The sequence below is a fragment of the Pecten maximus genome, chromosome 8 (genome assembly GCF_902652985.1).
Source record: "Pecten maximus chromosome 8, xPecMax1.1, whole genome shotgun sequence".
Lineage (NCBI taxonomy): Eukaryota > Metazoa > Mollusca > Bivalvia > Pectinida > Pectinidae > Pecten > Pecten maximus.
Window position 1 is genome coordinate 34,032,505 of NC_047022.1, and position 23,467 is coordinate 34,055,971.

The window sequence follows — 23,467 nt, forward strand, 5'->3', positions numbered from 1 at the left end:
CATATACATGTGTACTGTTTTCTGTCATAGATTGTTTTAGATTAGATTTGAAGGAACTTAAAGAAGGCGAGTTTCTGATCGTGTTATTTAAGTCATTCCACAGTTTTGAAGTAGAAGGAAAGAAAGAGTTTTTGATAGTTGTAGACGAAAGTGTTGTTCCCTAAATAAATCTGCATTTCGTAAAGTATAAGGAGCTATGTTGCCAATATACATTGGTAGTAGGTCGATAAGAAAACTAGGTGCCAGATTATTGACTATAGAATAGAATAAGGAGAGTTTCCGAGCATCTCCTCTCTTCGAAAGGGGTAACCAACCGGTTTCTTGATATAAGAACTCTGTTTTTTTGTGAATATGGGCAACCCTGTGACTATTCTTGCGGCCTCTAGATTTATCTTTTCTAATAACAATGAGTTTGTTGTACCGCAGTTGTCCCATACTTCACATGCATATTCAAGTAGTGGTCGTACATAGGTAAGGTACATTTTTTTTCTAATGTGTTCTTGTTTAAAATAAGTTTTAATCTATTGATAAATACAGCTTGTTTTCTTTTTGAAAGATAACTAGCCACCCAACGAAGAAGAGGTCCGGAGATACCATAGTTGTTGAGTTTATGTAAGAGGCCTTTGTACCACACGCGGTCAAATGCCTTAGGAAAAAAATAAAAATAAAGATAGAATGTTCATAACTTTCTAAGGAAGAAATGATTGAATGTTATATTTCAATAAGTTGATGTGTTGTGGAGTGATTTGGTAGGAATCCAGACTGATCCTTATAAATAAGGTCATTTTCGATTAAAAAAATGTAAATATGCTTATAAACATGTACTACACGCTCACCTATACAACTTAGCAGCGAGATAGGTCTGTAATTAGAGACAGTGCTTGCGTCATTGGCCTTCAATACAGGCATGACATGAGCAATTGTCCAGCTCTCCGGAAATATACAAGATGACAAAGAATAATTGAATATAAAAGGAAGTGGTATAGAAATTTCACTTGAGAGTAATGTTAGCATTCTGTGGCTGATACCGTCAGGACCTGACGCCTTATTAACATCTAGAATTTTTATAATGTCTTCAACTTCACTGGAAACTATATGTATTTCTGATCAAATAAAATCTGTCCTCTTTTCAACAAAGGTGTAATTCTATATCTATGACATTTTCTGACAGAGTGCACACAGGGCTAAAATAATTATTTAACAGTTCACATTTCATATTGTTGTCATATATAGTTTCATTTGTAGCACTATCAAATAGGGGAGATATATCTGTGCTTTTTTGTTTACATCTGATAAGGTCTCCCAGAGGTTTCCAATACACTTTTGGGTTGTTATTACTATTGTCTATAACTCTGTTAATATTTTCATAAAATATGTCTTTAGCCCTCTTTATCATATTATTTACTTTATTCCTCATCTGCTTGTATTTATTCTTATTGGACTCTGAATTATTATTAAACATTATTTGTTTAAGCCTGTCTCTTTTCCTTATATTACGTCTTACCATTCTATTCATACACGGTTTATCACTGTCGCGTACTGAACCAGTTCACAACGAGGCTATAAAGCATGTACCATATATGGAATGTGTGGGTTATATAGAGGTTACACAACGAGTGGCTGTTGGATATGGAATTTATTTCACACGAGTAAGTTATTTTTTAAAAGTTACAAAAGACACGAGCTTTAGCGAGTGTTTTTTGCAACTTTTAAAAAATAACTTACGAGTGTGAAATAAATTCCATATCCAACAATCACGAGTCGTGTGACCTGTTTCTACCACAATAATATCGGCTTGAATCAAAGGGAAACGTGGCCAAGTATAATATTCGCGTATGCAAATAAAGTGTACCGGTGACGTCCGGGACCCGGTGATGTGACGTCATTAGATTATTGATGACGCCAATAACAATTGCGGCTTGGGTCAAAGTTCACCGTGTTAGCCAATCAAAATGCGTACAGAGTTTATACCACGTGTGGTATAAACAGATTGTTAATCAACAGCTGTAATGATTAACTGATGGTCTGAGAGTTGAATAACACGGGGTATTGTGGTAGAAATAGAGGTTACACAACGAGTGGTTGTTGGATATGGAATTTATTTCACACGAGTAAGTTATTTTTTAAAAGTTACAAAAGACACGAGCTTTAGCGAGTGTTTTTTGCAACTTTTAAAAAATAACTTACGAGTGTGAAATAAATTCCATATCCAACAATTTCGAGTCGTGTGACCTGTTTCTACCACAATAATATCGGCTTGAATCAAAGGGAAACGTGGCCAAGTATAATTTCGCGTATGCAAATAAAGTGTACCGGTGACGTCCGGGACCCGGTGATCTGACGTCATTAGATTATTGATGACGTCAATAACAATTGCAGCTTGGGTCATAGTTCACCGTGTTAGCCAATCGAAATGCGTACAGAGTTTATACCACGTGTGGTATAAACAGATTGTTAATCAACGGCTGTAATGATTAACTGATGGTCTGAGAGTTGAATAACACAGGGTATTGTGGTAGAAACAATCTTCTCTAATGACGAGTCGGTGCCAAATAAACATTATGCATTTATGGCCCTGGATGCAGGGAAATATGAAGGTTTGTTTACCCGAAGGTATCATCTTTCTCGAGGGCTTGCCTGAGGGAAATATGAGAGCTGAGGGTAAACAAACCTTCATATTACCCTACATCCAGTGCCATAAATTGTTTATTACACCGAAAAATGATCAGTAGTGATGATACTCAAAAATAAACTGAAGATATGAAATATTATTTTATCACAAACCCCTGTGATCCCGGTCGCTCAATTGATACGATTCCAAGTCAAGGTGTTATTGAAAGTTTCTTTTAGAAACTCTTGGAAACAGTTGGCGTGTACCTTTGTTGATATTTTCGTGTCGTGCGCAACCTTGTTTTGCAGAATTTTATCTATTTCTGCTTCTTCGACTGCACGAAAACGTTTGCGTTTCTGTTCGTCTGCCATTTGTAAATAACTGGAAGGGAGACAACTCCTCAAAACAGAATGTGGGGTCGCCATGGGGGCACGAGGTCCAGGGAGATATGATATTTGTCTCCCTGGTTCACGCGCCTCAAGGAGATATGATGTTTTGTCCCCATTCCACGTGATGCGTTATCACAAGATGAAAAATGTTATTTTAATGGTACATTACTTGAAAATGTGGATAGTTTTTGCTATCTTGGTTTGCTGTTAAACTATACCGGTAATTTTAATCTATCGCAAAAACAGTTAGCTTCACTATGCAGGAAAGCTCTATAGTAGCTTTTTCCACAGACCAACTCTCAACACTGTATCGAATGCCTTTTTAAAATCAATGAAAGTACAATAAAGCTCCTTTCATATGAGAAATACATAGAAATTAAAGATTACAGTACAAACATATTATCTGTTGATGAGTAGCCTTTTCGGAAACCAACTTGGGCACAGCTCATCAAGTCAAATTCATCAAAAAATTAGTTCAGTCGATTACTTATGACTGAGGTGAACACCTTTCCGGGACACAAGATACTATAATTATCCAGATCTTTGGGATCACCTTTATTTTGATACACTGGTTTTATATATAATACCGATTTTCCAAACATTTGGTATATATGCTGTATTAAATGTAAGATTAAACACCTTTTGGTAAATTGGTATAAAACATCTATAGAACTCTTAAGGTATTCATTTAAAATTTGATCTACACCAGTAGTCGAGCGTGCCTTCCTTGTCGTTTTGCTTCCTTAAAGACAGGGTATAGTAACCGCCGCCGTTCATTGATTTATGGCGGGAACTGCTCAAAGACTGAAAACACTTTTTTCTCCGTATCTTTGGGACAGCCTTCAACACTTTCTCTCAATCTATCCTGCTAGAGAATTTAGCCACAATCGATCTTGGCTTATGATCTGTCCTCTTCCGAAGACGGTGAGCGACGTGAAGCTGAATATCATCTGATATACCGAGCTCAGTGGGGCCGCGGTGGCCGAGTGGTTCAGGTGTCCCGACACTTTATCACTAGCCCTCCACCTCTGGGTTGCGAGTTCGAAACCTACGTGGGGCAGTTGCCAGGCACTGACTGTAGGCCGGTGGTTTTTCTCCGGGTACTCCGCCTTTCCTCCACCCCCAAAACCTCATGACACGTCCTTAAATGACCATGGCTGTTAATAGGACGTTAAACAAAAACAAACCAAACCGAGCTCAGTTTTTATAAATTCCTTCAACACAGCCTTTGTATCTTCCGCAACGCTACCATTCCCCCTATCAAGAGATTGTCTCTCATAGATCGTGTTTGTATCTCAAGTATCTGTTCTTTAAGAGACCGATTTCTTCCCTAACATCTTCTCGTTCTTGTTCAACTTTACTGATTCTCTCTTCTCGAAGTTCATTCTTAACCTCCAATAATGATCCATCCATCTTACTGAATTTTCCATCTATGGTACCAAGTCGTGATAGAATTTGATCAAGTGAATCCAACTTGGTTATTTTTGATAAATGTTATGTAAAATCTGTTAATTGAATGGTGATGGTGATGGAGTGGTCATCTGCATATACTGGGGGTCCACCGGGCTACCTGGTTGTAAACACGGACTCTGTACTGGAAACTGTGGAACCGGTCGGCAAAATTGTTGTGTGGCTGTCACATTACCATGTGAAGGAGGACCATAAAGATCTCTAGGAGCCATAGCCAATACGTTACTTGTGTCCTTGTGTTGTTTACGTTTTTTACCCATGGACTACATGTAAATAATGTTTAAGGTAATATAGACAATTCATCCAATAAAACACATGAGAGTTCCAGTAAGTTTGATAAGGGTGAATATCGGAGTCAAATAGCGCGTGACGACAGGTCGGTCGTACAGGTAAGGTATCCGAACAATGGAAATGAGAAACACAAGTATGGTGGCTATAAATAGCCATATAGAGCTCACGTGCGTGTAGTCTATTATATTAACAAAACTTCATGGAAATCTGATGAGGTGTTAATTAATCATTTGGACCACACAACTTTTACTCATGCCGGTGCTAATTTTCAGCAAAAACATGGTCTTATTTCAGGCATGAGGCCGCTGAAGGCCAGGAGCTCCTCCGGCCAGGTGTGACCAATACCGTCGCCATGTTACCCGTCCTCCGGCTATGGACTGTCGGGAAGATAGATAGTAGACAAATAAATAAGCAAATACCGCGGGAAAGACATATAAAGCATATCGCACGAGGTGTCCATAGTCATTCAGTCAAGTCAGCAAAACAACATGATTGACAGAACATGCAGAATACAATATACAAACATGTGAAACGGAATCATCCTAGTCAATACAGCTATGGATAATTATAAGTTATAGTACAAATCTGGGACCTGTCAGGGTTAGTATTAATGTCTGTGAAGCTTACTTACTTGTATCGCTATTAATTAACGGTGATTTGGGGACCGTTTTAAGTGTACGGGTGTAGTTTACATCTTGGTAGTTCAAATACAGCGCTACAGGCAGCCATTTTGCGGGTCACTACTGTCAATGACATGAGACGTCGGCTGTGATTGGTGGAACCGAGGTCGCAACAAACAGCGACAGCCATCGTCTCTATGGCGCGCCGGGTATATTTCGTGCATCGTGCGTTTTCCGACAGACTGACAGGACTGGTGAGCCAGTCTACTACCTGGTAAGTGCCAACAGTCTCAGGAACCGGGACACTCTGGTGCCATATGTCCCCATACCAACTTCAACTTCAAACAGTTCCCAAGTTAATTTCATAATAAAAATAAATACTTTAATTTAGACCCAGTCACACACGGGTTAGTTATCTACTATGAATTAGTACTGTGTTACCTCGGTCCTCAAACTAGAAAGAATTGTTAAGTTAAGGGATTTGTATTATTGTTTCATTATACTCGTCGTTACATCGTTACATTTGCTCTATTTTTGCAATGATTTAATAAGAGTTACTTCCCTTTGTTTGGTTGATCATCTCTTTGGGTTTATGTCTCTTTTTTTTGTACAGATTTAATAAGGGAGTTAATTCCCTTTGTTTTGGTTGATTATCTATTTGGGTTATGTCCCTTATTTTTCCCATTTTGCTATGATTTAAGTTTATTCTGTTATCTTTATAGTTATTTTGAGCTACTCAAGTAGCTTTTTGGGTTAAGTTTGTTGAGTTAATTAACACTATATTTGTTATTGTTATTTTGTTATCCATCCGGCTCTTTTAGGGGTTTATTCCCCACTGTTGAGTTAAAGGGAAAGAATTCTTTTTACTTATGTTTTCTATTGATGTTAGTTTACCTCCAAAGCCCTTTACCTTTTGTTACGAAACTTTTACCTTTGTTAAAATAAATGATCAAATCTATTTCAAACTTCTGGTTGTACTTTCCAACGTGTCCCACCGGGATTGGAAACGAACATGCATGACAGTGGGTAACGAGGAATGGGTGCGAAAACAGTATACATAACAAAAAACACACCGCGAAGTCAAATACCACTATATATAGAAGTACCACCCATTCGCCAGGCCTCCCTGCGTGCTACACATGTACCACCGCTTACCTGTACACACTCACAGGAAAAAACGAAAATATGCGACAAACGGTCACGTGACATCGTGAATTTACACATGATATCAATCTTAAAACTTTATCTTAAAACTTCATCTTACATAATGTAAAACTATACCTTCTAACTATATTTTAAAATTTCATCTTAAAACTACAAAATTGTATATCTTAAAACTATATCTTATGACTATATCTTAAAACTATATGTTTATTAAAATATTTACAGTGACATTGACGATTATAGACAGTGTACATAAGTTTATCAATTGCTGTTGCCTGAAATCGTAGAAAAATAGTGTATATCTGTAACAGTTCTTACTCAATACTAATACTAACATGTATTGAATTAAGTTCCAACATGTACATACAAAATGTATATGCATGTTGATTATGTGCACAAAGGCAATAATGCCTATCGCAAAATAAATATTTATAATATACGACAATACATATATAAATTGTAGTAGGGTCGCCTGAAATGAAATACATGTACATGTACGCTACACAGGTATCCTCGACGAGATCTTATAGATCCTAATCTAGTACAAAACTAAACAGTCGGGTAATAAAATAAGTGGAATGGCATGAATAAATACGGAAATGTAAACATGCATGTCTGGTCTGTACATAATTAAATCATGTTTCTATAGATGTGTTAATAAGCAACGAAGTGCTGATTTGTGGGTGGGGCTGCCTCCCCAGTTTTCAGTCTCAATACTTCCATGTCAATACACTACAATGTGAGTTTTAAGCAAACTCTATAATTCAATAAACTTTCAGTACTATTTGAAAAATAAGTAAAAAACACATCCACATAATATTATGGGAGCACTGTATACTTAATAGACATGTGTATACATTGATGTATTGCAGAACAAATATGAAATATCGCAAAATCATTAATTGTCAAAATTCACGTGAACAATGAGAGGAAAATAATCTGATATATGATAAAACTCATTGTTAACACAACATATCTCCAATAATGATCACACAGGCTACCTGACTACACAAGTTGTGTCCCTTGGATTGTAGTCTGTAGAAACCAGTATAGTACATACTATTATCATTTCTTTCGTAGATTAATAAGCTATTTTCTTGGAAAATGGGAAACATATTTTGTATAAGTTTTATCAAACATTATTTATTTACCAACGTTTACGAGACAAGTAATATCAACTTACATTTATCATGCTTGTTGGCCCGGATTGTCCAAAGCGCGCGAGGGGTCCTACTGTGGGAGGAAACCGAAGTACCTGAGGAAAACTCAGTGTAAAACAATATCACATTCAGGATTATGCGAAATATCATCATACAGGTGGCTCATCATTTTAAGACTCGCCTGTGATGTAAAGCTCAATAGTGTAACAGTAATTTGTAAATTGTAAATGAAACACATGGATGAAAAGGTGAATTCCTCGTAGATATAATATATAATAAAATTGTAAATAAAACAACACCACACGGGCAAAGTGTGTGAATTCCTCGTAGATACACCACACCTTGCGTTAGTAGGACATCCACAGGACCATGCGTTAGTAGGACATCCACAGGACCCGGTGTTAGTAGGACATCCACAGGACCATGCGTTAGTAGGACATCCACAGGACCACGCGTTAGTAGGACATCCACAGGACCATGCGTTAGTAGGACATCCACAGGACCATGCGTTAGTAGGACATCCACAGGACCCGCTGCTAGTAGGACATCCACAGGACCCGCTGCTAGTAGGACATCCACAGGACCCGCTGCTAGTAGGACATCCACAGGACCTTGCGTTAGTAGGACATCCACAGGACCCGCTGCTAGTAGGACATCCACAGGACCCGGTGTTAGTAGGACATCCACAGGACCATCCGTTAGTAGGACATCAACAGAACCATGCGTTAGTAAGACATCCACAGGACCATGCGTTAGTAAGACATCCACAGGACCATGTGCTAGTAGGACATCCATAGGACCATGCGTTAGTAGGACATCCACAGGACCATGTGTTAGTAGGACATCCACAGGACCATACGTTAGTAGGACATCCACAGGACCATGTGTTAGTAGGACATCCACAGGACCATACGTTAGTAGGACATCCACAGGACCATGCGTTAGTAGGACATCCACAGGACCATGTGTTAGTAGGACATCCACAGGACCAAGCGTTAGTAGGACATCCACAGGACCATGCGTTAGTAGGATATCCACAGGACCATGCGTTAGTAGGACATCAACAGGACCCGGTGTTAGTAGGACATCCACAGGACCCGGTGCTAGTAGGACATCCACAGGACCATGCGTTAGTAGGACATCCACAGGACCATGCGTAAGTAGGACATCCACAGGACCATGCGTTAGTAGGACATCCACAGGACCCGGTGCTAGTAGGACATCCACAGGACCATGCGTTAGTAGGACATCCACAGGACCATGCGTTAGTAGGACATCCACAGGACCATGCGTTAGTAAGACATCCACAGGACCATGCGTTAGCAGGACATCCACAGGACCATGCGTTAGTAGGACATCCACAGGACCCGGTGCTAGTAGGACATCCACAGGACCATGCGTTAGTAGGACATCCACAGGATTTGTTTGTTTGTTTATGTTTAACGTCCTATTAACAGCCAGTGTCATTTAAGGACGTGCCAGGTTTGGAGGTGGAGGAAAGCCGGAGTACCCGGAGAAAAACCACCGGCCTACGGTCAGTACCTGGCAACTGCCCCACGTAGGTTTCGAACTCGCAACCCAGAGGTGGAAGGCTAGCGTTAAAGTGTCGGGACACCTTAACCACTCGGCCACCGCGGCCCCCCACATCCACAGGACCCGGTGTTAGGAGGACATCCACAGGACCATGCGCTAACAGGACATCCATAGGACCGTGCGTTGTTGGAAATAAAGTAAACAAGACAAGCGCCAATCATCGCAATCAATTCCACTTCCGTACGGTTTATATCTTTCTCTAAGTTCACTCGCTCATTCTCAGTTACGAGGATGTTTTTACCTGCATTTTATTTTTAAAATATTTTTTTCTGGAAATTGTTTTAGAAGTTCAAGAAGGCCAAGTACTCGTTTAATGCTTTCAAATTTAAAAGTTGTGAGTTGTTGACACATTTCAATTTTACTTTAAATCTATTAAGTTTTTTTTCTATTAGAAACAAGATATAAAAAAAATGATGTTTTCCTCAAAATTTTCTAAATTCATCCCTTTCATTGATTATTATTTTAGAACCTGTTTAGTGTAATTTTCTGGCAAGGGTATCGATGGGAAATCATGGATCATGAATCTTAAATTGGAAACAGAAGAATGATTCCTAATAACAGTTTGTCATGTTGCGTTTGTGGCGATGTCGCTTACCCACTATATCCCTATCAAATTCTACTGACATAAAATAAATGTTTGGTGACAGTCAGGCCACTGCAACTTACCAATCCTGCCTGTTTAAAAACTTTCGATATAGGATGTGGCATCCAATGTTGTGAAATGTTTTCATATAAAATCTATGAGTTTATATTGCTTATGATTGCGACTATGGAACGCCAACAGGGTCAAAATTCGAACTTCTTATTTTCTTATCCTTATTTATGGAACGGAATTCAGGTAAATGTTACACTATCCGTTATTGCATTCTTGCGTGCAACATTGACATTGTGTTATGCGAGTTGAACTTTATCATTTCCTTTATTATCATTCATGTATTCAGTGTTAAGATTGCATATTGCAGTTTGATTATTCCAGTCGTCAACATTGTCATTGCGCAATCCGGCATTCGCTAGGTCAACATTCAGTATTGCATTATCGGCATTCGCGTTCACTTTGTGATTGTTGGCGATCTCATTCTTTAGTTCCTCATTATGAAGTATGGGGGCGCTGCAGTGTTGTATGCTATTCGGAATTCATCGGACTTTGCCTCAGTAATCGAAGCATCGTTTAGAATAGCGTTGTTCGCAAGTGAAGTCATTTCTCGTTTATCGATTACTTTTGCCTGAAATAACGGACTACTTGTAGCATACACAGGCACTAGGTAATTATAATTCAGACAAATTTCAGTGTTTTGGTGATGTTGACTAGACATAATATAACCACAGGGACATGTCTAATCTATATTGAAATAGCCAGAAATACCTCGACTATATATAAAGACAAAGTTTGCACATAAGAGAGTTACTAAATAAGGAGGGTAAAGCATTTAACATTCCAGACTACTGTTTGTATAATTATGACTCAAATATGTTATTTTCATTTTTTACTATAAACTTTCTCAATATTAATATATATTCTATGATTTTTTTGATTTTTTTGATTTTGATTTTTTTTTTTTTATTCACAATTATTTAAAAGTGTACTTTATAACAACCAACATCTCGTTTTTGATGCTACTAAATTGCATAAAACTATTACTTGCATTTATACGTTAAAGGTACTCCAACAATGTTAGAGGTTTTACACGGCGAGATACTTTTGACAGGCGTCGCAGCCGGCAAAATCATATCCGATAGAAAAAGAGCCGACCAGCGGCCTCTTATGTTATAGCAGTAACGTTAATCGAAGGTTACATAATTATCGATTTATCATTGAAATGTTAATTAAATTAAGCCATTCATATGTTACATTTGTACATGGCAGTAATTTAAAAGCTCAAGATACGCGGCGGCTACCTCGTATGTCACACCTTCAAACAGTAAATGTTTGTTATATCGATAGATAACTCATATTTTTTCTACATTATTTGTTAATTTTTATACCAGTACACAAAATGACTGCATTTTAAGTACCAAAAGAAACTGATTTTTCAACTTCAAAACTATTTAATAAGTTGACAAATTCCACATAAAAAGACTGTAATAGTCTGAAAATGAATAAGATATTAACATAATAATTAAATCTTTTGAAGAAGTAAGCACACATACAAGTATCTTTACTACATAGTTTCTAAATAAAAATTGGTCTGATTCTCTACGACCTCGGTTTTTTCCTTTAGTAGTTTGTATACATGTCATAAAAATCTCAAAAATGTATTATCACTACGAAATGAACGACAACAGTTTGTGTCCTGTATTTCAGAAATCTTTTACCAAGATGAAAGAATGATAGAACTTGAAAATACAAACGAAAAACATATATATATGATAGGGTATTTTTTTCTTCTAATTTGTTCAGTTATACAAGTTACAAGGAGACTTCAAAGAAGAAACAATTATCCCTGCATCAGAATGTAGAAAAGCTAAAGTTGACAAAATTTGTTTTTATATAATTAGTTAAAACCACTTAATGTTCCGTATAAATGGTCATATATAGGGAAGGTAACTTCACTTAATGTCCGTATAAATGGTCATATAGAGGGAAGGTAACTTCACTTAATGTTCCGTATAAATGGTCATATAGAGGGAAGGTAACTTCACTTAATGATCCGTATAAATGGTCATATAGAAGGAAGGTAACTTCACTTAATGTTCCGTATAAATGGTCATATAGAGGGAAGGTAACTTCACTTAATGTCCGTATAAATGGTCATATAGAGGGAAGGTAACTTCACTTAATGTTCCGTATAAATGGTCATATAGAAGGAAAGTAACTTCACTTAATGTTCCGTATAAATGGTCATATAGAGGGAAGGTAACTTCACTTAATGTTCCGTATAAATGGTCATATAGAGGGAAGGTAACTTCACTTAATGTTCCGTATAAATGGTCATATAGAGGGAAGGTAACTTCACTTAATGTCCGTATAAATGGTCATATAGAGGGAAGGTAACTTCACTTAATGATCCGTATAAATGGTCATATATAGGGAAGGTAACTTCACTTAATGTTCCGTATAAATGGTCATATAGAGGGAGGGTAACTTCACTTAATGTTCCGTATAAAAGGTCATATAGGGAAGGTAACTTCACTTAATGTTCCGTATAAATGGTCATATAGAGGGAAGGTAACTTCACTTAATGATCCGTATAAATGGTCATATAGAGGGAAGGTAACTTCACTTAATGTTCCGTATAAATGGTCATATAGAGGGAAGGTAACTTCACTTAATGTTCCGTAAAAAAATGGTCATATATAGGGAAGGTAACTTCACTTAATGTTCCGTATAAATGGTCATATATAGGGAAGGTAACTTCACTTAATGTTCCGTATAAATGGTCATATAGAGGGAAGGTAACTTCACTTAATGATCCGTATAAATGGTCATATAGAAGGAAGGTAACTTCACTTAATGTTCCGTATAAATGGTCATATAGAGGGAAGGTAACTTCACTTAATGTTCCGTATAAATGGTCATATAGAGGGAAGGTAACTTCACTTAATGTTCCGTATAAATGGTCATATAGAGGGAAGGTAACTTCACTTAATGTTCCGTATAAATGGTCATATAGAGGGAAGGTAACTTCACTTAATGTCCGTATAAATGGTCATATATAGGGAAGGTAACTTCACTTAATGTTCCGTATAAATGGTCATATATAGGGAAGGTTACTTTACTAATATTCTGTATATAAAATCGTATAGGGGGAAGTTTACTTCACTTAATGTTCCGGATGCTTCGATTACTGCGGCAAAGTCCGATGAATTCCGAATAGCATCAAACACCGCTGCGCCCCCATACTGCATAATGAGGAACTAAAGAATGAGATCGCCCACAATCACAAAGTGAACGCGAATGCCGATAATGCAATACTGAATGTTGACCTAGCGAATGTCGGATTGCGCAATGACAATGTTGACGACTGGAATAATCAAACTGCAATATGCAATCTTAACACTGAATACATGAATGATAATAAAGGAAATGATAAGGTTCAACTCGCATAACACAATGTCAATGTTGCACGCAAGAATGCAATAACGGATAGTGTATTCCCTCATCCCTACCGGTATCATACTGGTCTGTCCAGGTAAATACACCCATGCTTGCTGTGTATATATTACCTCGCTTCCGGTGTAGGATAGCCACGCGCGCGGAATGATACAAAAGTAGGTCGCCGAACCGAAAGTAGATCTATCTATAGATTTGTAAACACATCGTCTGCTCCATGTGCTAGGCCAGATCTAATAAAAAATTTTATTTATGATATAAATTATGTAAAAAACACGTTCTTTTAATGTTTTTAATTAATAAAACATGGAACTATATTTTCACGCGAAAGGACACACTACCTTGGCCGACATCAAGTGATTTGGCTTCGCTTGCAATGACAGGGCTGCTGAAACAACGTTAGACTGTGGAAATGAATGGTTTCCTTCGTTTTTAGAACAACAAACGTCGTTTGCATATATGGGTATGGTAAATCGATTAGCGCTGTTCTTTTTTTATTATATGCAGTAGAAAAAAAGTTTAGATTGAGAAAAAATGGCGTCTATCTGAGAAAGCTATCGACAGATAGTGCCTAATTTTGCATATTTTAGTTTGAGGAATGAGAGAAAAATACTCAATCATATGTGGTTCATGTAGGATAGGGATATTTCACCCTCTGGGTCACAAAATGTGGTAAAACCCGAGGCTCCGCCGAGGGTTTTACCACATTTTGTGACCCCTCGGGTGAAATATCCCTATCCTACATGACCACATATGACAGAGTCTTATAATATTTACTTGAATTCCGTTCCATAAATAAGGATAATAAAATAAGCAGTTCGAATTTTGACCCTGTTGGCGTTCCATACGCGACCGTTGCAAAGATTTGGTTTGTTTGTTTTTGTTTAACGTCCTATTAACAGCCAGGGTCATTTAAGGACGTGCCAGGTTTTGGAGGTGGAGGAAAGCTGGAGTACCCGGAGAAAAACCACCGGCCTACGGTCAGTACCTGGCAACTGCCCCACGTAGGTTTCGAACTCGCAACCCAGAGGTGGAGGGCTAGTGTTAAAGTGTCGGGACACCTTTAACAAGGACAGATTATTGTAGCTACCACAAGGCAACATATGCGATAAAATTTGACAGTTTAGCTTACGTCCTTCCGTACCGTATGCTAATAATGAAGGTAAACGCGCTAAAGGTGATAAGTAGTTTAAATCAACTGTACCACCAGGTAATCATTCCCCAATTAAAGCGCGTCTTAAGTTTTGTTCTTGTGTATTAGCGTATCGGTAGAATGATGTACAAGTACCACTCCCAGTGCTTGATTTTCTACATTCTTCGATAAACACAGCTATAACAGGGTTTTGATTTTCAATAACATCATTTTGATCAGTGGAGAGTGAATTAGGTAGGTTAAATCTATTTCTGTCTTACTTCATATCGCTAATATCGTTTGTTATGTTTGTTTTCTCCTCGGAAATCACATATCTGACGATCGAGTTTCACGCGTTTTTCTTCAGCGTCAAGCAGTGTTTTCTTTTCAAGTCTTAAAGCACCCCTTTCACTTTTCAAACTTTTAACCGAAGAGACTGTATTTCCTGGTCTTTGAGTTTCAGTAGAGCGCACATGGATTACATTGACTTCTGATGGCCAGTTACATAATTACAGATTCGATTAGCAATGGAAAATTCTATTTACTTTTAAACGGCAAAGATCGAATCAGTATCAACAGCGTCATCCTCATCAACTGCTTCAGCACCGCGACATGGATCTTCTAAACTCACATCAATACATTTTCGCCATTTGGGGATCATAGAGTCCGTATACAGGCCACAGTCGCTGTTGTAAGAGTTATGCATTGTCATAACCTACGAAACATTTTAGTTTCTCATGCACGGTGAAAACATGATAATATTACACGAGTCGTATTAAAACTGCTACAAGAGTTTTGAATGTATGTAAAACATTCATTTCTGACAGGTTAAGAAGTATATAATGTGAATCAACAATAAACCAATTTTGATATATATATATATATACATAATACATGTACTTAATAGGTTATTTGTTGTAAGTCCATGGGGGCTCCTCGGATGGGACTCCCAGACTCGGTCTCTCGTAGCCAGGGGAAATTCAGGGCGTGTCCGTCGCAATCCTGGCAGAATTGAGTGCATCTCGTTCCTGTGAATGAGGTGATTAAAAATAACGATAGCTCTTTTTGGCACATGTCGCCTGTCCGACAGGGCAGCATTTTCTCTGTTCCAACACTCGTAGTGTGAATGCGTCTGCGAAATGGCACACATATGCTGAGCAATAGTAATAAAATCATGTACATGGTGTTACTTTATATAAGTCCAATTTCTAGCTGTAACTCGGGTATTAAATGTAATGCGAGAACTGCTTAAGGGTCATATATATCATATAGATATATCATAGGTGTCTCGTGTATTAGTCCAGAGTATTCGACCTGAGGTACTGGTAATCGACCGATGTTCTATTGCACGAGGACGAATATTCTGGACTATTTCACAGACACCCATGATATACTTGTTTTATACATAATCACGAAAGCACACTTAGAATCACTGACATCTCGACTTTCCTGTAGGCCTAATCCAATCGGAACTCCTCGGGTATTCTTTTCAATAATCGCGAGCTTGCCGGGAAGGCCCGAGGTTATCCGATCGGAAGTCACCATGACTGGCGTCGGCAGTGTTGACATTTGAGTGATTTAGACGCTTAAAAGGGTAGGATGAAATTCCGAAACGTCACAGGTGTCCAATAGTTTGCACGTGACCAAATTTCAAAGCGTCACAGGTTTTCAATAGTTCGCAAGTGAGCGTGCAATAGTCATATTAGCAGTGCAATGGTTCAAAATACAGCTTGGGTGTATAGTTAAGGAAAATCATATACATTATGTAATAAAGGAGAATATTTTTGAATTTGAAAAGCGAATAATATCTCTAAATTTGTACAAAACTAGTCTAGTCATGTAAGATATCAAAATGTTAGTTTTGACATGTAGTTTTTTAAACACAAATAATTTGCTGTAGATGCTAACAGTTACGTTACTTCTATAGAGTTACGTTGTAGTAAGATGTAGCATGGAATAATTCACACAGTCACACAAATAATCAAACCATAACAAGAAATATCTTTAAAAAAAGATAAACGGCATAGTTTTAATGCTTGTGGTTATAATGTAAACCTGCCTGTGAAATAAATCAACGAACTAATGCGTTTCAGCACGGATAACAAAATTATATCAGTTTGGATCATTTTTGGTGATACTAAGACTGCATATTAATCAGTAATATAATTTTATTAATGCGTTTGAAAAGATACATGCACTTATTCAGCTTGCATTCAATCTTAACTTTTTTTTTTCGTTTTTAACTGCATATCTGCATTTTGCATTAACCGCTACATTGACCAATCACATACTTCATCCTGACTAGTAACGCCACAGGTCGCGTCATATCCGAGGCCAAAAGCAGCCATGTTTTCATGCTCATTAGAGTATATAGCACACAATAGGTGAATTTGTTTGACCGAATTTGACTTTATGTACGTATAAACACTTATTTTGTTTTGACCTTGAAATGCAAAAAGCGGCTGTGAATAATATTAAACAAATATGGCATAAAGGGAGGTATTTCAATCAATAAAGATACTCATATTTCATATTTTAAAGACATCTGATAGAAAGAAGGACGTTGTTAAGACACATTTCAAGAAAAGTATAAATTTAAAGTAAAACTGGTGAGTCTGGGGCCTTTTTTCAGAAATATACCTCTTTTACCCAAAGCACAGCCGTTAAACATTTTTTCCTAAAAACAGTCTTCATACCATGTCTAGAGTATAATAAGAGCAGTGTTGATGTTTGAAATTCCTCCTTATATGCCATATTTGTGTGACATTATTCACAACCGCCATTTGCAATTCAAGGTAAAAATAGAATCAGTGTTTATACATATCATAAAGTCAAATTAGGTCAAACCAATGCTCCTATTTTGTGCTATAGACACTTCTGAGAAAAATGGCATGGATATTTTGTGCAGTACTTGTGATGCAAATGAGATAATTGTGTTTTATTGGAATTTACAAACAACTTACAGTAAATTACATGTCAACAGCAAGGCCCACGATTTCCTATGATATAAAAGTTGATCAAGTTGCTTCTCTTAAATTGCACCATAGTAGGAATTATTAGGCCGCTGAAATTACTGGATTATGCTTTTTAGATGCCCCTTAATTCTCGTGTTATGTGTGTTACACGTGTTAGCAAAAAAACAAATATTTCCTGAAAATTGTACATGTTAATTGCTCGCAATGCACGACGGATAACAAGCTGATGATACAGTTATACAGCGATCGACTCGACATGTTCTGAAATAAATACTGTATAAATGAAGAACAATTGTGTGCTAGGTTGCGATAAAACTTCTTTACCCAAAGGACCTATCTTATGTGATGGACAATGCCCACAAGCTCAGAGGTACGGATTACAGAATCAACGACCAGCGATCAGGAAAAACAACTTTATCCCGTTATGAAGGCATCTAAACGAGAAGCATATGGAGGAAGCTGATGCAGGTGTTGGCACGGGGGTCCCCCTCGTCATTCGGAGGATAATTGTCATTTTGTTACAACGCAAAGCGATGTAGGGACAAAACAATTTCCACTCGAATTTCGGAGTGATGGATTTCAGGTTCAAGACTGGGGTTCAATATGACCACTAGTGTAAATAAGAAACAACGCACAATGAACAATTAATATATTTTATTCCATGAAAATAGACATAGACAAGTGACGACGCCCCTTACCTATAAGGCCACCGCTGGGACACATTAACAACAAATATGGTCAGTTACTTGGCTTCGCCCGGGACGAGCACACCCCCAACATTCTAGACACAGGACATTTACATCCACCTGAAGAGAACATGACCCGTTAACAGCTAACAATAAGAACATTGAGATAGACTCAGCTCGGGGAGCTACCACCAAACTCACGAAATGCACGTGTGCTGTAAATAGAAAATACGACAACCACTGACAGATGAGTTAAGAATTACACCAATCAGCACACGGCTACTTGATCTGGCTACCCCGGAAATATATACCCGCATATAAACAAACATGGATGACACGAGCGACAGTTAAACACGTCCAAGCGGCACCAACAAACGAATATAAAGGATTAAGGTATCAGCACTCACACAATCACTGGCTCGCCGGTCTACACACACCAAGGTATTCGCTCTCATACATCCATCAATATGATATAATAGGCCTATATTCACGCATACCGTACAAACATGCTCAACTTCCACACTAATATGGTGGCATAGTTTTGCAATCGTATTATCTAAGGTCGCGTTATTTAATACAATTTATGACATGTCGAGATAATTTATGTATATACATAACGATGATTTAATAATCATTTATCTCGACATTTATTCTTAAATTTTGGCAAAAGTTGTGTTGGTTTAGCATGTCTAAAACGAAACCGGTTATGTTAAAAACGCGACTAAAATAACACGATGGCAAATATGTGCCCCGTGTAATCGGGAATGAATTGTCATTGGTTTTGTGACGTGTTACCAAATTAAATTGATTTCGTTCATTGAATCATTACTTTATGTAAGATATGCATGTGCTTCGGTGATTTGTTTTTACATTGGAATTTTTTTTCACGTGAAAATCGCTTGACCAGAATTGCACAAGGATTCCGCGGAATTTAGAGAACCCTTTGACATTTCCTCGTTTGATATCGCCCAATACGTACGCTATGACACTCATTTCACCTGGCTGAGAAATGCACGTAGACAATGGACTACTCGAAACTACATGTTTGATTTCACAATTAATCAATCAATCTTCCCATCAATCATATCTTATCAAAATGTCACATGCTAATACAAACATAATAAATACATGTTAGATAATACGGGTAGAAAAATCATCTACTCAAAATGAACTTATTTCATTGGCTAAAATCATTATTGATATAAATGAGATATCTGATTCACAATACTGATGTCCATCATGTTTTACCATGCATTATTGTTCCATTTGTTAATATTCATGTTCTCTGCATTGTACTGTTTACGAGTATAACCATTTGCCTTTGTCGTTGTCATTGTGTATGCATCAATTTTCAATTTATTTATTCCAAATGCAACACAGCATATAGGATAACACAATATTCATATAATATGTATACATATTGCAACTTGAATGACAAGATGGCGGAGGGCCCAACACAGGCAATATACTTACGACACATAATAATGAATAACATATTGCTTTTGAAAACTTGTAACTGATGCATAACAATTACAGCGTCTACGTATTGCATGCCTATGACGTCATGACAGTATGACGACATAATTTAAACATGTACTATTCAATATAAATAACATACTTTCTACATACATATATAATGTATATACAAGAACACTACATATAAAAACTGTGATCATAATTTCCAAAACGCATTTAATTTAGTTACTTACAAGGAGAGTTTTTCTTTCTGCAGTGGCATGTAACAAAAATTTACCCAATCTATTCAAGGTTTTAACACTTTTACTGGAAAATAATTCTATCAATTTATAAACACTTGGACGAGAATAATAATACTTTTTGATGTATGTTTTTCTTAGTTCAGAATATGCAGGACAAAGAAGCACAAAATGTACTTCGTCCTCGACGTCATTTTTGTCACAAACTGCAAACTCTTTGACTTCTAGGTATTTTATTGTAGCGCCCAGATTCAATATTTAGACTGTGTCCTTGCATACGGAATTGACTCAATAACTTTTTAAATTTATAATTAATTGGCTTAATAAGATAAAATTGAGTATTGAAGGTATCCACAATATGTTTGTATAAATAACATTTCGACGATATATCAAACGCACTGCGTAATTCTTGAATAAATACATCATGAACACGCTGGACATATACTTGCATAAAATGACTTTCATTTAAAACGTATTGGCTGTTCCAAATATAACCAAAACCTAAACTACAAAGCTCATTTTTAATATGATAAACCCAATTACTTTTACAATTAGGTTTTTTATTATTCAATTCGACAAGTGCGTCATAACATGATTTTAAAACACAATTATTGGTTTTTAGTAATTTCAGCCAATATTTCATTACTGCTATTTTACGTTGCACATACAATGAATATCTACCAGTTTCGAAGAAGACCATAGAAGAATTTACCGATTTCTTAACATTAAGTAAGTCTTTGAGAAAAAGAAGATGATTTTTTTCAATTTGTGGTGAAACAGCTTGTCCCCATACTTCACATCCGTAATTCAAAACACATGCAACATAAGTGTCAAATAAAGACATTAATTGTGTATGCATCAGGCGCGAGATACGTGGATCGAATCAGCACGGACCACAATTGATCGACCGCGGCACGGACTACTATAGATCGTCCGCAATACGGACCATGCTAGATCGACTGCAGTACGGACAATGCTAGATCGACTGCAGTACGAACCACGCTAGATCGACCGCAGTACAGACCATACTAGATCGACCGCAGTACGGACCACACTAGATCGACCGCAGTACGGACCACACTAGATCGACCGCAGTACGGACCACGCTAGATCGACCGCAGTACGAAACCGCTAGATCGACCGCAGTACGAAACCGCTAGATCGACCGCAGTATGGACTATGCTAGATCGACCGCAGCCCATGCGAGGCTTAATCCACCGCAGTACGGACCACACTAGATCGACCGCAGCCCATGCGAGGCTTAATCCACCGCAGTACGGACCACGCTAGATCGACCGCAGTAAGGACCACACTAGATCGACTGCAGTACGGACCATGCTAGATCGACCACACAACGGACCATGCTAGATCGACCGCATCACAGACCATGCTAGATCGACCGCAGTACGGACCATGCTAGATCGACCACACAACGGACCATGCTAGATCGACCGCATCACAGACCATGCTAGATCGACCGCAGTACGGACCATGCTAGATCGACCGCATCACAGACCATGCTAGATCGACCGCAGTACGGACCACACTAGATCGAACGCAGCACATGCGAGGCTTAATCCACCGCAGTACGGACCATGCTAGATCGACCGCAGTACGGACCACGCTAGATCGACCGCAGTACGGACCACGCTAGATCGACCGCAGTACGGACCACGCTAGATCGAACGCAGCAAATGCGAGGCTTAATCCACCGCAGTACGGACCATACTAGATCGACCGCAGTACGGACCATACTAGATCGACTGCAGTACGGACCACGCTAGATCGACTGCAGTACGGACCACGCTAGATCGACCGCTGTACAGACCACGCTAGATGGACCACAGTACTATTATTATTTCTTTATTTCCTCCAAACTGAAGAATTACATACAAAATATAAATATATACACTATACGACTACAAAAGTGCTAACGCTTATATGTAAATCAGAAAATTGTTAATTACAGATAAAATTAGAAAATATAAATATATACATAATATACATGTAGTTACAATGCATTGCTCGTATTAAATTCCATCAACATTGATGTTACATAAATGTAACAGTTTGCCAATAAAAATTGCACAGTCTAGGGTAAATTTCACACGATCTTGAAAATTTAACATGTGAAGAGGGATTCCTCCCAGAAGTACATGGATTAAGTTGTAATCAGACAACGGTGTAGAATGGTGTTTAATTCCAAATCACAATCTAAGCAAAGTAGACACCATAAATCATCTCTTATGCTTTCAGTTTTTGTATACTTTAATATTACATGTGTTATACGGTCATTATGAAAAATACCACAATAATGACACAGCTCAAAAGAATTTGATACACGTACATTAACGCATAACCGAACAATACTGTTAATCTTATTGAGTTGTTCAGGAAACGTTTGTGCGACTCTCCATAGAATATGTGGAGTTATTACATCGTGAATGAGACGAAATCTATCAAAATCTTAATCATTATTCAATCTATTAAACATGTTTATTTCTTCCATATGATAGACAGTTTTATAAACAATTGACTTCCATGATGAACGACTTGGAAAAACTGTATCTACAGAATATTGTAATAGGTAACTAAACAGATCGTACTTGTGTAGTATTCTTACAATGTCAGGACGAGAAACTACCTACACATGTATGAACTTGATTGTGAAAAGTGTGATATTAAAGTTGTTAACCATTTGTTTCCAAGGTTAAAGGAAAATTATGAAAAATGCAAAGCACTCCATACAAAAAGGCACCACTGTACCATGTAGCAATGCGTGTACCGACAGCGCACGGACAGAGTCCGACTTTGCCCCAGCAAACACTATTCGTGGGGGATAACGAGATCCAGGTAAGTAGTAAACTGTACTGGGGTGTGTATAGTAAGTATCGACACATGTAATCATTAGGACGAACAGATCATACAACGTATAGGATATATATATATTGACTACATACATATATACATTGTACTAGACCTGACGGGGCATGATGATGGCGCATAGACATTCAGCCGTGGAAGCTCGCCGGCTTTTATAGTCTTTACAATGGACATGCAAGCTTATTTGCTTAAATAGCTGCACAACAATGACATTATAACAAAGCCTTAGCTAATAATTTCCCATGATGATTGTAATCTTAATGATCATCATAACCATACTGCGAAAATATTGACTGGTACCTGTAATATGTCCCGTGAGGTTCCGTTACAATCTCCAGCCTCCGGCGGTACTACTCTTGTATAAACATACTCTGTAACTAATCTGTATAATTCTCAAGCCTAGTTAGCTTAACCGTGATGATTATATCAACTTATTTTCACTTTTCCTAAGTAATTATTTACATGCAATCTATAACAATAAACATCGTATAACCTCGCTTGCCTGCCAATGTTTATTTCCAGTTTTGAAGAGTGTGATGCTCCGGTGTTGATATCAAGTAAAACTCTATCATTTTGTTTTTCTGTCAAGGGTATTGTATTGGGAGTCGATAAACTGCCTGTGAGCGTGTACGAGAGTCAGTGTTTCATTACTTCATTAGTCTTTTTGTTACCTCGAACCAAAGAGAAATGTAATACCATATCGTTACTCCGAATGATGTACACAGTC